Consider the following 6,643-nt stretch of genomic DNA (forward strand, 5'->3'; position numbering starts at 1 on the left):
AAAAAAAAATTAGAGCTCATGAAGAGTTTCAGAGTTCTGTTGAAAGAGTCACTTAACCGATCTGAACTCATGACAGACGCTCAAAATTAAATTTTTCACAGAGAAGAAATTACTCTAAATTTCCTAAGAGTTAGAGCTAGAAAATCCAAATAAACAGTTTAAAGATTACGTACACCTCCACAAATAAAAGGATATTTTCATAAGCAGCTTGCATTGCCTTCCTATTTTGTGAGTTTTCAGAACTGGCACTTTTATTTTCTTATTGTTAATATTAACTATAGGAATTACTAATGAAGGAAAAAGCTCCAGAGAGGTTGTATGATTGTATGCTCTAAATGCTGGAGCTGTGGTATTTAGATCCACCATCCATGTCTGTTACCAAAGACAATACTTAGCAAATACTATCATTGTGAATCAGTTGGAAAAGGCAACATTTCTTGGAAATGAAAAATTATAGACTATCTTTCTGGGTGTAACATAAGAACTGACATTTAAATTTTATTCTGATTTTATTCTGTACACACGCGTGCGCACACACACACACACACACACACACACACACACACACACGTACATCTAATGCCAAAGGGCAAGTTTCATTATTTCCCAAGGGCAATACTAAGCTAAGCATCATAGATCACTTCAAATATAATAATATGTAAGGTTCCTGTCATAATTCATTCTGGTTAAATTTATAAACCAGGCAAATTTCCCTGAGGAGTCCCTCATCTGCCCTCTCTCTACTTTCTCCCCTCACCTAGGAACACCCTGACATTTCAGGCCGTGTTCAACCTGGTTGTGCTGTGTCCTTCCCTACCAGTAATATGAGCTGTGAAGCAATACTGCCAAATGAATTAAATTCTTCATACGGGAGCATTAACAAGAAAACATACCATTCTCAGAGGGGTTCCCTTTTGAGTTGGTAGTGAATAAAGGTGCAAGAGATATTTTAAGAGATCTTCAAAGAGTAATGTAAAAAAAAAAAGTTTGTAAAAAAAAAAAGAGTTTGTAAAAAAAAAAAGTAACAAGAACGAAGTTTTAGGAAGGGAGGAGTTGTTTAAATGGGACAACCTCCTGCTGTTGCTCAATCAAGACAAATTATGCAAAACTAAAATTTCATCTATTAGGAAGATTCTTTTTCCTTTTCTTCTCTCATCTAAGGCCAAGGCTAATGGAGCTTATAATGCAACTGCTGTCCATTTTTGGCTTGCACCCACTTACTGGACAGCCCATCTGTAAACCAAGCTTGGATTTTTCTCCTCTTTTATTTCCTGAAGTGTAAAGTGGAAGGGGTACTGCTGCAAAGGTGGTAGGTTATGGGCTCTGGGCTCATATTGCTCAGTGTTCCCTCTGGCCTTGCTTGTGTTTGGTCTCAAATGCATCATTTCCACTGGAGGATCCAACAGGACCTAACTGATAATGGGCAGTTACAGACACATGATCGCTTGATGTCACATGGTCAAGCATTCCATCACTTCCTGGGCTCAGTAGTTCACCAAGAGCTGTCTTTCAAAAGGTGTTTATCTTCCTTACTCTAGACCCCCAGAGGACACTGTGTTTCTCGCAGTGGAGCCTTCCTTAAAAAATACACTGCATCTTTTTCCACTACTAATACCTTCAGCACTGCAAGGTCGTCAGATTGTAACAATTATTCTATAGCTTAGACCCACTGCAGAGACATCTTCTGCTCCAGGTCCCACCCAGAGCTGGAAGAAGTTTGTATTATCCAGTGTATGCACCAGAGTGGTATTCCTAAGCGTGGAATATATTTTCTCAGGATCCTAAAGAGGTATACCAAGCATTTTGCTCCCTTCTTTAGCTGTAGAGAGTGCCAGATGTAATCATTTGTTTTTCATTTCGGACGGGACATCTCTAGCCACTTTAATGAAGTAGAGAGACCCCAGTTTTCACAGAGGCTCTCTCTAAACTTCTAAGAAGCATGTATCTTTCCAAGGCTCTATCTCTAAATTTCCAAGAAGTGTATGTATCTTTCCAAGGCCTCTAGTGTGCTATGTACAAATTGCTTATCCTGCATGATCAGCATAATGTCATCAATGTAATAAATCAATGTGATCTAAAATAGCATGCCCAAGTGGTCCAGGCTCCTCTCTTAAAGAAGGATTTTAACAGTACCTATCTGGGTCTGCCATAAAGACACAGTAAGTAATGAGAGCATCAGTTTGAGGGTAGTAATACATCATATCAAGATAGGCAACAGGTTTTGGCTGATAACACATAAAACTGACTGAAAATGTTGGCCCGAATCTGATGGACATCATGCTATTATCTAAATCAGGGTTTCCCAACCAATGCCATAATAACTTGTTGCAAATGGATGAATGAAGGGCTGGAGATATTAATCTACTCAGTACTCAGGACAATCAGACTGGGCCCAGGATGGTCAGTGCTCTTGGGCTAATAAACTCTGGCCACAGAGTCTCTTCTGATGGTTGCCCACACTGAAAAAGGGCTGACAGTGTGGTGCCTTTTCTGTAGGTCCCAGGTGGAGTGAGCAACCTCCAGCACTTGGTTTTTCCACATCATGCCCAGAAAGGCATATTTCTTAACACTTTGTGTAATTGATTTAATTTTTGAATTATTCACTTCTCCCTGTAGTCGCACCCTTTGTTATATAATTTTGCAGATCTGCTCAGGTGAGGCAGAGTGAGAGCAGAAGTGGCAGTGTGCAAATTCTGAGCCTAGGCCTTAGGAGATCGTGTTTCTCTTTGCTCTCTTGAACCTCTGCCATGGCCATGAGAGTGTGCTCAGGTAGCCAGCAGATCCAAGGAGGATGAGAGACACATGAAGCCTTGCTACCGTGTTAACCAAAGCCACGTCCTCCCTGTCCCCACTTGCCATATAGCCTGAAGTAGAGTCAACTCAGCTCAACCTCAGATCTGTGAGAAATAAATGCTTAATGCCATATATGAGTGAGAATTTGTGGTTGTTTGTTACATGCAATAGTCAACTGATAAACACTATACTATATTTTTATTATGTCAAAGGGAAAAATTGCACCAGACAATGTTAAGGACAAGGAAGACTTTACCAAAGGCAATGACAACAGGGGAGAGAGGCCAGAACTCAACTCATCTGAGCTCAACTTCACTAAATCACAGGGCCGAGAGTTTTTTAAAGTTAAAGGAGAGGAGATCGTAGGCCACCTGTGTTTGCTAATGGGCCTTACTAAAAGGGAAACTGAACTTTCTTTTATCTTTATGACAGGAGATAGTTTTCTAACTTGGAACAAGGCATCCTTTGAAGTTAAGACTTCTGCCTTCCTACGGGAATTGGTTATCATCTTTCTTGATAATTACATTTCAAAGGGATGGCTCCCAGGTTCTTGGGAAAGACATTCCTGGGTTATAAAACTAGCAAAAAGCTTTTAAAAAGACTTACCTCTTAAAGGCCCAGAGAAAGAATTCATAAATACAAATTTATTAAAGTAAATGCTCTAAGCAAAGGGAGGTCAGGGCCTCAAGTCAGAAAGATGCCTGTCTTAAGTGTGGTCAAGCTGAGGGGAACATTAAGGTTGACTGTCTTAATCAATTACAATATTTATATTATATAAAGCAAATATATCATTTTCATAAGATGTCTTACATTGACACCTCAAATTCCCTCTGGTTTACCCTATTGCAAGGTACAAATAATAATGTGAAAAAGATTGGGGAGCATAGACTCAAACCTAGGTGTGAATAAATTATTTTCCAGAAGGAGGCAGGCTCTGGGTATGGAGACATCCACACATTCCATGGTGACTTGAGCTTACCCTGTCTGTCCATGATTGGCAAGGCCAGGAATAGAGTTTATGTGGCTCCCGTAATTAACAGCTGTCATTTTTTCACCGAGCTTCCCATTAGAGCAAACCTCTTCTTCCTTTATGTGTTGACTCTTTTCTGACCATCATTTATATTCCGGAAATACAGGAAAATAGAATAAGAAGTACTAGAAGGTATACTTCCATAGAAGGAAGACAGTATACCATATTGAAAAGGCAAAGTGAAAGATCATGCACTAGATTCTCACTCAATAAACATTTATTTATGGCCTACTATGCATTTTGCATTGAGTTGAATATTCTAATAGTAAATACAAAAGAAATAAAATAATACTTTCCATGATCTCATCTGTGGTTGGTGAATCACCTGCAGGTGCTTCTTAAAAACATAGCTCTCAGGCTTCCATCCGAGACCTCCTAATGGATATCTACCAGGGAATCTACGTTTGAATAGAAATACCACCAAATAAGTTGTACTTGGCTTTGTCAAGCTACTCTATAAAATACATTTCTTCTGGAATGCTTCATGTTTTGGTTGTTAATTTTCTTTTGTATTTTCATCCAAATCGGCGGGTTTGTTTAGTTTTAGTTTTTATTTTTGTTCTATTCTCCCCTGACCCAAAGCACAAATTTAGTGCCTGGTTGTTTTGTTTTGTTTGAGACAGAGCATTGCTCTGTCGCCCAGGCTGGAGTGCAGCGGTGCATTCTTGGCTCACTGCAACCTCCGCCTCCTGGGTTCAAACAATTCTCCTGCCTCAGCCTCCGGAGTAGCTGGGATTATAGGCACCTGCCACCATGCCTGGCTAATTTTTTAAATTTTTTAGCAGAGATGGGGTTTCATCCTGTTTGCCAGGCTGGTCTCTAACTCCTGACCTGAGGTGATCCACCCGCCTCAGCCTCCCAAAGTGCTGGGATTACAGGCATGAGCCACTGTGCCTGGTACCTGGTAGTTTTGAAGTTGTCTCCGTCTAACCCTGAAGTTCCCCAAAACACAACCCTGCTCTACAGTGGCACTTTAAGTTCCTGTTCTGCTGTCATACAGGGCAAGTCCCTGATACAGGGAATCAGCCACTGGGTAGCTCAGGCAAGATCCTTGTTGTGAATCTGTGTCTGTGTCCTTGTATCTCCCTAGACTAAGATCTTTCTAAAAGTGAAAGTCATTGGGGCAAAGTCACGTGGCTTCAGCAACCTTTGACATGTGCTGCCAGGTCACAAGCCTCACTCCAGCCCCTGACTTTAAGCAATGAGCATGTACTATTTCCTGTCTGCACAGAACACTTTTAGACCTCTTTAAAGGTGCCGAGATCCTGGGTTCCTTTGCTGCTTCTGAAACTGCAGAACTCATAGGTCCTCATTTTCAGCTCTGCTCACATGTTGTGTTTGTATCTTCTCATGCACACTGAGAAGATGATCTTATTTATGAGCTTTGGTGTAGCTTTCTTCCTTTTTACATGCCTGCCTTTTCCATATTTGCATTTGAAGCACAGGGATTGATGAATAAACTAACTGAACCATCTTGACGGAAAGTCCTAATGAAATCTTTATCTTGTCTGGGAAGTAAAGGTGGAAAAGGAAAAAACTGTTTTATCTGAGCCTGTATATTTTCTAATCTTAACTTTTTTACTTCAACTGGTTCTTTGGTCTCAAAAGGTGAGAAATTGAGAGTTTTGTTTTCCAGCTTCTCTCCTGAAAAAGAATGCTCGTCCTTCTAACTTTTCTGACTTCTGACTTCTACGTCTGATGGGATGAAAAAAACCTGGTGACAGGCATCTCGCAGAGGTGACAGGAGCAGCGGGACACCGTCATCCATGGATCACACTTCCTGCCAGCAGCAGAAGCAGGTGGATGCCTGTGGTAGACAGAAAAATGCGAACTCCCTCCTGTCCCCACCGTGATGTTCATATTCTAATCCCTAGAACTTGTAAATGTGTTTCCTTACATGGCAAAGGGGACTTTGAAGATGTGATTAAATTAAGGGTCTTGAGATGAGGAGATTATCCAGGATTAGCCAGGTGGGCCCAATGTAATCGCAAGTCATTATAAATGTAACAGGGAGGGAGGGGAGTCAGTGTCAAGGTCAGAGAAAGACTTCAAGATGCTATGCTGATGGTTTTACGAATGGAGGAAGGGACAACAATCTAAGGAATACTAAAAAGCTTAAAAAGACAGGAAAGAGATTCTCTCCTAGGTCCTCTGAAAGGAATGCAACACTGGCTGGCAACTTGATTTTAGTTCAGTGAGACCCATTTCAAATCTCTAAGCTCCAGAAATCACGTCATGTAAGACCATGTGATAAAAAAATTTGTGCTGTGATTAATCACTAAATTTGGGTGAATTTATTACAGCAGCAATAGGAAAGGAGTATAATGCCATAATCCCATGGCAGATGCCCCATGTATGGCTGCAGACGCCTCCAGCAGTTCTGGTGCTTACCTAACCAACGAGCCCAGGTATCACCGGCCAGTCAGTAAGTTCATGGCCCTCTGGCTTTAAGAAACTGCCCTATTCTACTCCCCTGAACCCAATCTCCCAGGGCCTAGATCCGTGCTTGTTTCCCTGCTTGGCAGTAAAACTTTTCCAGCTGGAGCTCAATCTCTGGTCTCATATTTTCCCCCAGTTTTTCTTTAACACCCCAGAATAAAATAACAAATAATAAAACCAAACCCAAACATAAGTAACAACGTGGATGTTCTCTGAACTCATGTCTCTTGCTTTGTACCGTTGAGCAGTATTGGTCATTGTTCATTATCTCACTTGCCTTCCCTCTCCATTCTCATTCGTTGTTCATTATCTCCTTCCCTTCCCTNGTTCATTATCTCCTTCCCTTCCCTCTCCATTCTCATTCGTTGTTCATTATCTCAC

The sequence above is a fragment of the Cebus imitator genome, unplaced genomic scaffold (genome assembly GCF_001604975.1).
Source record: "Cebus imitator isolate Cc_AM_T3 unplaced genomic scaffold, Cebus_imitator-1.0 Scaffold267, whole genome shotgun sequence".
In the NCBI taxonomy this organism is placed as follows: domain Eukaryota; kingdom Metazoa; phylum Chordata; class Mammalia; order Primates; family Cebidae; genus Cebus; species Cebus imitator.